General features: G+C 41.3%; 1 pseudogene across 1 annotated transcript; it reads right to left on the reverse strand.

Moving 5' to 3' along the window:
- Positions 1–1070: 1070 nt before the first annotated feature.
- On the reverse strand, positions 1071–5468 carry LOC146969754 (uncharacterized; annotated as a pseudogene). Its single transcript, XR_015038035.1, has 2 exons — positions 5367–5468; positions 1071–4261 (listed from the first exon to the last, which is right to left on the reverse strand). The product of XR_015038035.1 is annotated as an uncharacterized LOC146969754 (transcript).
- Positions 5469–10872: the final 5404 nt, after the last annotated feature.

Genomic DNA, 10872 nt, shown 5'->3' on the forward strand with positions numbered 1-10872 from the left:
TACTGCTGTGGTTTGGTCCCATGAGAACAAGCAACTCTGCAGAAACTAGAAGATGTCTCACTGCTCTGTGTGTTAAAAAGAGAGGCACCAACTGGTTTCGTAAATAACACAAACTGTGCACAAAGAAACTAAATTCCTGCCCTTCAGGATCCAAATTTGAATGTTTGTGCATGAAATAAATGCTGATGTTTTCTTTTCATACAGAATTAGTTAGATACAGTTTTCAGGACAGTGACATCATCGTTACTGAACGTACCTGTCAGTTGAGGTGATTCTCATTCCCACCAATGACCAGTTAGATTATGTTTCTTTATATCCAGTAGAATATGCTCACCATAAAGAAAGGTGCATGGTCGTGTGGTTAGCTTTCCTATCAGAAACTGTGAAGTGTTGTAGTGTTGCAGCTTTATATGTAACTGTTGTGTTCACTGTTATTGGAGAGAACGTCGCTGCAGCATTAGATGAAGAAGTCATGTTGCAGTTCACCTCCACCACTTTATTTCTTCAATCATATCAAGCAACAGGAAACAGTCCAGTTGGCCACTGACAATACAACATCTACTAAAGTCACAGCAGGAAAACAATCTGAATTTAATTTAATGAGATCATATAATAAGTTCCACAGATCAGCCTTTTGATTTAGTGCTTGTACACCTGATATCCAACAGGTGTAGCTGGGTCAAGCTGACAGAAAGGTGAAGAGCGCCCTCTGCTGGACCAGAGGATGAACTACTAGTCAGCAGTGACACTGAAACATCAGATGACCTCAGGTAACAACACTTGATCCACACTGAAGTTTATTTATCATCATTTACCCATTATGTTTCTCTACAGGACAATAACATGTAAGTCCATACACATCAGTATCAGGAGTCTGACATTATTCTCATTGTAGCCATTAAAATAAAAATGAACAGTAGATTAAGAATGAAGCTGATAAAGAGTAAACATGTGATTAATGTGAAATGTGTAATCACATTTTTGCATGAAATCCTTTTTTTTTATTATAAAAATACACACAAAATAAAGCAAAGCTGTCTTTCTTTATTGCTATATTTATTATTTATGCTCTATATTTTTCCCCACAATTTTTCACTGTTTCCCCACTGTGGGATGAATGAATGATTAAAAGGATAAATGATAAGTTCATAGAGGATGATCTTTTCTTCACCAGCTTCATTTGCAGTGCTACGAGGACAATGGCAGGTGAAACAACAGTTGGTGAGGAAAATGCCATGAACAGAAATGTTCACTTGAAAAGGTTTTGCGACAGGAGCTTCAAACTCAAACTTCTCATTTCTGCAGCTGATCTCTGTCTTCGTGCTCTTTCAGTTTTTCAGTTGTATCTTGAATTGGTGAACAAACATCAACTTCATAAAATCGATCCACTGTCTCCATGTCAAACTTTTGGTCTTCATTTTGTTCAAAGCAACAAAAAACTTCTTCATGCCTTTTGTCCCTATGTTCCAAAACATCTCATCAAGATCACCCTCATCATCATCATCCTCATCCTCTGCTGCAGACGACTTGTTGTGAGCAAACAAAGCTGAATTGTTGAACTTGAAGTGAACAGGGAGTCCATCTTCTGTTTTAGGACATCGGACACCTGAAGCATTGATCACCTCTAGAACTGGTGGATGTTGGCAGTCTGCAAATGTCACCAGAACTCTGATGTTTTCTGCCCCATCTTTTCCAAAGACTGACTGAACTAATTCAAACACATATCTCTGTGTTGGTGCGAGTCGTGGTAAAGCAGCTGGAACTACGAGACACACAGCATCAATCTCTCTGACACCATGTTCAAAGGTGATGAGATTATGTAGACGCTCTACAATCATCCAGTTGCTGTCTACATACCCAAAGCCTGGTGTGTCAACGATGGTCAGAGAGTGGTCTATCTTAAAACCCTCCTGATGGTTGACTTTGTACACAGTGACTTCAGAGGTCTGACTTTCACCTTCAGATCTCAACTGATCCTCATCAGTTAATGTGAATCTGACTTGGTCCTTCCACTCTACACCAACAATGTAGTTGATCATTGCATTGATCAGAGTGGACTTTCCTGACCCAGTCTCTCCAAGAAGAATCACAGTGCGATTTCTCCTTGAGCTTTCTCTGCCAAAGTTGTAGCTCCGGTATCCAGGAATGTTGATTTCTTCTTCTGTCAGAGGCAGTTTGTAAACTGAGGGGGAATCAGATTTTATCCTTTTACTTGTACGTTTGAGGTTTTCTATGAGAGGTTTGGATTTTGTTGTGCAGACATGAACAGTGATGCTTTCCTTGCTTCTGCCAGCTGCTCCACAATCAGCTCTGACCCTGACTGCATATCCAGTCTCTGACTGAAGTCCTGAAATGATCGCCTCCTCAGCCCTCGACACCAGTTGTTTCCATTGGAGATCTTCTTCTTGCCCCTCGCTGTGTGTTTGGGCGTACTCCACCATGTAGCTCAACACCTGCACATCTTGTCCAAGCTCAGCAGGTTTCTGCCAGATGACTGATATCTCACTGGAGTTTGATTCAACTTGAGGTTTTCTTGGAGGGCTGCAAGGCAAAGTTTTAGTGGAACCACTGACTTCAAGGACTGGTCCAACACCTACTGAGGTCACTGCTCTGCATCTGAACACATACTCTGTGTCAGGACTCAGATCACTCACTGTGACTTCTCCAGCCTCTGCTGCTGTCTGCTGCTTCCATCCATCCTCTCCACTGACACGGTACTCTACAGAGTAGGAGCTGATGAACTCTGCTCCAAACCTGGGTGGAGAAACCTTCAGAGTCACACTGTTGTGGTTTCTGTCACTCACTGTCACAGTTTCAGGCTTTGAAGGAGGTTCAAAGTTCTCAGTGACAGAGAAGCCGTCTTTATAAAGGTAGATGCTTGAACCTTTCTCTGTCTCATTTGTCAAACCGACTGTCAGGAACTTTATGTTCTCCTTCTCCTTGTTGGCCTCTGCAAAGTCAATGAACAGCTTTGCTTTATGCTTCATTTCACCTGCTACTTCTTTTGAGGCAAACCACTGTTCCTTCTCCACATCAAGAGTTTGTGGATGTTGAGCATCGTCTGCTTTGGGTTTTCCTCTTAAGTAGGTTGATAAATCTGAGAGGAACGGTTCATGACTTCCCAGTGAGGTGAAGACAAAACACACAGCATGCTCCACACTGAGGATTTCCTCATGAAGACAATTCTGAGATGGGACAATCTTTGTGTTTTTCAACATGTTTGTGAAAGATTTTGTTAAGCAGATTTCTCTCTCTTTCCAGTCCATCCACTCATTCAGGCTTTTGCTGTTGAAAGGAGAAGAGTGTCTCTTCTTCAGGATCTCTATGAGCACGACCTCCTCTTCACCTCCTCCTCTGATTGAAGGAAGTGTCTTTGCTAAATTTTGTTGAAATCCCAGCTTGATCTCTGAGCACATTTGTTTGAAACTTTTAAGTTTCTGACCAATCTGTGGGAACTGTTGTACAGTTTTTTTTCTCACTGCATCGTTGCACCTCATTTCCAGCTCATTGAAGTCCTCTAGGACGCTCTGAGCTTCCTGAACTAATCCTATACTGATCTGACAAACAAGTTTAGCAGCAGAAGAGTTCAAAACTGTCAGTGGAAACAGCCAGACCTTCACTGGTACAGCATTTTCTCCATTAGGTCCCAGCAACTGTGGGAGACTTTGATAGACTTGTACTGCATCCTGGAAAGAAACGGGATTTTCTTTAAGAGAAAAATCTCCGTAGAATCTGCAGGAGAATTCCTCAACATTTGCTTTGTCTTTAACGTCCATCTTCATTGAACCTTCACCATCTATAGACATGGATGGGATCTTCTTGATCACCACTTTCAAGTTTCCTTTAATGTCTTGATGGTTTTCGTTTTCTGACACCTCACGGTCGAAGACAAAAAAAGCTTGTGCCCCATAAAGAATCCCTGTGACTACATGTGTAGCTATTCCTTTTTCAAAAACATATGGATGCTCCACATTGTTTTTTCCTAGATGATCCATCGACAGCTGCTGGAACTTTGTTGTTGTCTCATACTTCATTGTTACTCTGGCCTGGTTTTCTGATGTTTTATTATCATTCAGGTATTTAGCAGATCCGCCAACCTCAACCAGTCCACAAATGAAACTTGCTTTCAGAGAAGCTTCAACATTAAGAGATGAAGATTTATCCTCTATTGATTCAGATGCCACTATTTCAAAGTCACTGTAAGGTTTTGGTACTTCTCTTGCATCTTTTTCCAGGACAGCACGGTCCCACAGTGTCACTCCTACAAGAAAAGAAAATGAGAAGTTATTCATAGTCTTTTATTGCAACATTAAGGGTACAATATGTAAGAAATCTAAAGCAACTGGTCGTAAAATCATCTTAAAGGGATACGTCAACATTTCTTTTCGTGTCTTGCCTCACTCCTGAGTCCATGACCAGCAGATAGACACCATCCTTTCGACTGTGCGTGCAGTAACAAGGAAGATAGAGCCGTATCACCCGTAATTAACTTAGCTCAAACGCTGGAAGTGAATAGATAGTGTTAGCCTGCCTCTTACCCGAGCTGAAATCAGCAGTCAGAAGCTGATTTCATTTTAGCCCTAAACTCTGTAAATATATCACTTTATCGACATTTCAAACATTTTTAGGCGAGAAAGTAGCCGTTTAGATCAGCAGTGTGTCGTTAATTTGTCTAAATACCAGCTGTTTACAATTTTGTTGGGACGAATTTGGCGCTACTCAAGCTAGCCGTTGTGACCAACGCACTTCCGGTTACTTTCACAAAATAAAACACCCGTTGCCCTTTACATACAGAAGTGCTTTTACTTTGAAATAGGAAGCTAACCTACCCTCGATGTAGCTAGCTTGAACCAAAATAAACCATCTTTGCTTGAACCCTCCGTTTTGACCGATCTCGTCCCGTTAGCGGCATTTGACCGCTCAAGATGCCTTACCGGAGAGTTTTGTCAGCTCTGAGACAAAGATCGGCCCGCCGGTTTCCGTTTAGAGTTGCTGAAGAGTTTCTCTGATGACTTTAGGTGGAGGCAGGCTAACATTACCTGTAGCCTACACTTCCAGCGTTTGAGCTAAGCTAATAAAACAGTGAGGTTGTTGATGAATATTTAGCTTTTTACTCTTTACTTTTTGCTTTGAGACTTTGAGACTGACTGTCAGTGAGCAGAGCAGAGGTTAGCGCGTCGCTTTCTGGCAACTTCGAGTCTGGGGGGTAGGGGAGGGGAAACAACGCGCTGCTGTGTTTTTAATCTGACTGCAGCAACAATTTTTCCCCAACACCAGTCATAAAAGTCTCTTACAATAACAAGTGCAAGACCATTGGTTAGTGTGTGACTGTGATACATCCAGTATCTGTACATGTTCATTCTTACCAGGTATCAGTGAGTCTTTGCGGCAGTCGTACAACATCCCGAGGCTGAAAGGCCGCCCAAGAGCTGCCACCTCCATTGTCTCTCCAGATTCACACTCCATTGTTCTGTTTTTAGTAGAGAGAGATTAATAAAGTTACTGTAGATAATTGATATGCTGACAGAATGAGGCTCAAGTTGTAGCCGACTCCAGAGCTACAGAGAAGAATTACAATGTGATTTCTCCTTGTTAGTTATACCAGCATTCAGAAATGTTTGTGGTGTATTTTCTACCTCCTAATATGTTAAGTAATTTCCCCTTAGGGTTAATTGTGAGACTGGACGTTATGATGATTTCATCTTCTGTGAAAGACAGTTTGTAAACGGATGGGGGTTCAGAATGTATCCTTTTGAATGACTTTGCATGCTCTCACTGTAAGTTCTCGCTGGGTTTTCCAGAGTCTGTCTGTTATCTGACTGCAGCTGCTCCGGTCTGTGACCACAGACACCAGCTCCACCAACAGATGCACATTTTGAATTAATCTGTTCAGCCCGTTATTGTATTTTTTCAAAACATGAGTCCTATAAGTGGAAAATGCTTAAAGGATCCATCACCTGAAAATCACTTTTTCTCAGGTTATTGCATGTATAACTCAATCTTCTCTCTCACTGACAATAACTGACTGACTCTCGCCTCCTCCCCCTTGAATTCACCAGGAGAGGAAAAAAACGCGATTTCTGATTGGGCTTCTCGTTGACGTCAGCAAGAAGCCGAGGAGGAGGGGGGGACTACCCCCGCACATGCCTTACGCGGCAGCTGGCAGCGGTAGTGGTTAACTGTTAGTTGTGAAACAGGCAAAAAGCCGTTTTATTTCCTGCTGTAGCACTGTTATTACGTCACTTTTATTAAGTTTTAATATTTTTTGATGCAAGAAAGTAACTGTTTAGATCCAAATTACGGCTGTTTAGAAGTTGGCTCCGATGTTTTTCGGAGAGAGTGAAACTCCACCTGTGGAGCAACGGCTGCAACATCACAGAGGCAGCCAGCCGGTCTGCTGACATGCTCGGCCGGCCAGCCTACGTCGTCACCCCGGCCGACAAAACGATTGTTGATTAAAGCAGAAGTAAGCGGAATATTTGTGTTAATATAAGTCTTAAATAGTTATATATTCCGACCAGTGGCGTAGGCAGAATTTTAATTTTGGGTGGGCCAGTACAAAATCGGATGGGCCATCTTTTCTCAGGACAGTGCATTTCATCTAGCGCACATCACTGTTAACCATTTTATTGCACAAGTTTTTTTTTTTTTGTAACTAGCTCTTGACCAACACAATTTTTGATACATACAGATGAAATTATCTTTCCTGCCACTATGATGATAAACTGTATTTAACCGTACCTATGTAAACAATAAAACTCAATCACACAGGCAGCTCTGCTCCTTCCATCACTCCTCCTCTTCCGTTGTCCCTGTGTGATGTCCAGGGACAGGTCAGGACAGTCTGAGGACAGACAGCTTTGAGGTTGAAGTCATATAAAAACGAAATGCACCTGTGACTATGAAAGGTCTGTAGCTGCATCTTGACCACATATCAGCTGATCAGCTGTAGTAGAGGAAACTCCGCTCCACCGCGAGGAGCGCTTTTAAAAATTTTTTTAAATTTTTAATTAAGCTCCGGTAGCGACCGGCTAATATACGAGAGGATAGGCTACTGTAAACCAGCGCAGATCCGCTGTATTTATCAAAGCGTCACTGTGCTGAAGCACCGGGTCTGTTTGAGCTGCGTTCATGAAGTTAGAGGCTACTTTCAAACTCTTAAGGCAGTGATCAGTTATCAGTGTCTGCAGCTTTTTGACTCGTTACTCACTGGTCTCGGTGTTTTAGCGATGGTGCTACATGGCTGAGTCCAGTATTATACAACAGGTATTCACCTCCTCTCTCCCTTGTGTGCTCAGTGCGCTGCACCAACGTTTTAAACAGAGATCCGCTATATCTGTCGGCTTTGTTTGTTTATATTTCACAGAACAACCCCATTGAAAACGTTCGATTAACTGCAGTTAATTTAATTTAATCAATAATTGTTTTTCTTATGAAACATGGATGGGCGGGCCAGTGATTCGTGTGGGCGGCACTGGCCCGGCCAGGCCCACTCCTGCCTACGCGCCTGCTTCCAACAGCAATCACTTCTATAGAGTGTTTGATCTGAAACACGGGTCTGTCAGTCACTCTGCTCTGCTGTAAGCCGAGGAGAAAACTTTCCTTGTATCCTACAACCTTTATCCAATGAGGAGAGAGAACGGCATAAAGGGGCGGTCCTCTCTGTGTGTGCAGCCAAGGGATGCGCGTGAATGTGGTGACGTAGGGACAAGGACCAATAGATCCATGACGAGGGCGGGGACTGCTAACTCCATCGGCTGACAAGAAGTTAGCTAAAACCACCGGATCGCTTACTTCTGCTTTAACTTACCTGCAGGCTTTTAGAGGTTTACCATCGGCTGGTTAACTTCTTTTTAGGATATAAATGCTGGTCTCATTGATGAAATCTAACAATTGTGGCAGTTTGTTTGAATGAAAAGTGAAGCTTCCTGTGTGTATTGGACAGAAGAGCAGCTGCCTCGGGGCTCTGTACATACAGAAATCACCACATTAACATCAATAAATACATGTTTTACAATTAACCGATCAGCCTGCATTACATTTTATTTATTTAAATATCCACCTTTTTCTGGACGTCAAAAACGTGAGCCGGTTTTGCTCTTCCGGTGGAATTTTATATTTACGTTTCCATGGTTTCAGTAGTCGCGGTAAATGCATGGAATTTTTTTTTTTCAATGAAAATCTGTAAAACAAGGATGCATATTTTTCTCGCGGGACCAAAATTGGGTACACAAATAGGGATAAATAGAGGTGAATGTTGCATATTATTTCTCAAAAATGTGCATTTAAGAGCCCTTCAACACCTGAAACAAATATAAATACCAGGTGATGGATCCTTTAATACTGCATCTAATTAATTAATTAATTTGCCAATCGTCAGTCATCAATCTGAGCTCATTTTGATTAATTTTGCAGACTGTTTGATACATCAAATACAAACACTACTGTTCTATTTTTAAATCAACATGCAAGACAGTTATTTTCCACAGAGTAGCATCAGTCTATCCACTGTCTTACTGCTCACAGTGTATCCACAGATATTGATTGTTCATTGATTAGGAAATTGATATCAACCTGTACAGTCTGTATAGGTTTTTCATTTTTGATGTATATTTTAGATTAGACTAAATTTCATTAGCATTAGATGAAGAAGTCATGTTGCAGTTCACCTCCACCACTTTAATTCTTCAATCATATCAAGAAACAGGAAACAGTCCAATTGGCCACTGAAAATACAACATACTAAAGTCACAGCAGGAAAGCAATCTGAATTTAATTTAATGAGATCATACAATAAGTGTCAGTACTGTTGATGTGGATCCACAGATCAGCCTTTTGATTTAATGCTTGTACACTTGATATCCAACAGGTGTGGCTGGGTCAAGCTGACAGAAAGGTGAAGAGCGCCCTCTGCTGGACAAGAGGATACCTTAAATACTCTTGATACTCAAAACCAATTTTTTTCTCCCAGGCTTCCGACCTGTGTGAGACGAAGTTGTTTGGTTTGCTGAATGTATGTGTCATTGCCGAAATTGTCTTTTGAAATGTACTATTGTATTTTATTGTTATTTATTTTATGTAAAGCACCTTGGTCAACCCAGGTTGTTATAAGGTGCCCTATAAATAAATGTGACCTTGACCTTGACAGGGTTGGGGCGCGGTTGGATGGTGGCTGCTGCTCTCCTACAGTATCTCTTTCTTTAATAATAAATCAGTTAAAAAATAACTTATTATGATAATGATTACCATTATTGGCATTATTATCATCATAATGTAATTTCTTGTTTTTCGTTCCCATGGGTTGAGTGCCAACCCCTCCACCCCCGATGGTGGTTTTATGAATAGAACACGGTTTGTGGCCATTTGAAGCAGAAAGATTCACCTTTCAAATGAGCCACAGTATGTGTTGGTGGCAATAATATAGAATACGCTGTGGCTCTACAAAAATGGTCTAAATTGCCGGTACACTTGACTAAAACTTTGGAAAGGAGCGTGGCACTCAATGAGCTAATGTAACGGATGTGCACTCACTCCACCCATAAAAGACGTGCTAACCGACTTGCCAAGCAGTTGTCAACCTCTTGGCGAAGAGGTTAGCATCGTTGCATCCGGTGCGGGGAGTCGTGGGATTGAACCCCACCTAGGGCAGGCCGTGAGAAACACAACACAGAGGGCCAGATATGACATCGGCTACATTAACATCATCATTACTGTTATTATTTTGAAAAAAGGTAGTTTATTTACAATACAATATTGTATTGTATTGTATTGTAAATAAACTACCTTTTTGCACCGTTCACCTCCCAATGTCTGCATAATTTGACCTCCACATTGATCTAAGTGCATATTCTTGAATTCTGTTGGTCTCAAAAGTTAGCTGGAAATGACACCTTAAAGGATAATTAGCGTTTTTTACAATCTGGACCTTATTTCTAGCATAAAATACGATCATTTACTCACCCAGATAACTTTGGTGCCATTACAAGTAATTCCGGCGAAATTAGATTCAGCCAAGAGCCGCGTATATCCACATAATGCGAGAACACGGGGCAGAGGTAAGTAGGTCAACCTACAGACCCCCATGTTGATAACATGCCACCACGGGCTTGGAGGGGAATAGCACTAGTGTATCATAACAGAATATTGGTGAAATTAATGAGTTTCGCTGCGGATAATGTGTTATTTAGAGGCTGCATTGCGTGCCCCGTGTTCCTGCGTTATATGGATATACGCGGCTCTCGGCTAGATCTAGTTTTCGGCGGAACGACTTGTAATGACAGCAAAGTTATCTGGGTGAGTAAATGATCGTATTTTATGCTAGAAATAAGGTCCAGATTCTAAAAAACGCTAATTATCGTTATTAGGGCCACGGGCAATCGCACCGGGCACTGGTCCCAACAGCTATGAAATAGCTGCAGGGCACTACTGTTATTGTGTGGATTTTTTCTTCCATAATTGTTATTCTGTTCGGCCATTTTCTTTATTTTTCTTTTTATTATTAGTGTGACTGCTGAAAGCAGTCACACTATTGTTCTTCTGTTCGGCCATTTTCTTCCGCCTTTTTACGGTCTTCTTCTAGTCCTTCATACTTTGTGCTATTTCAACAATTCATATATCAAAACGTGCAGCTTTTTTTGAACTTTATCGGCATTACTTTTCTCTTTTTAACTATTTATACTTTTTCAAATATTTAACTTTTTCTGATTTTTTTCAGCTTTATAATGTGTGTGTGTTGCGTCTAACGAGCAGAGCTAGAGTGGTGCTAGAGTGGAGAGAGGCAAAAAAACATTCTAGAGTTTTTCTGACTAAACTGTCAGCATGGCCACAAATTAAACTCTAGACAAATTATTTTCTCCAGTTTTGTAGCCACAC

This window comes from Trachurus japonicus, chromosome 17, assembly GCF_045865225.1.
Source record: "Trachurus japonicus isolate A0001 chromosome 17, Traja_1.0".
NCBI lineage: Eukaryota > Metazoa > Chordata > Actinopteri > Carangiformes > Carangidae > Trachurus > Trachurus japonicus.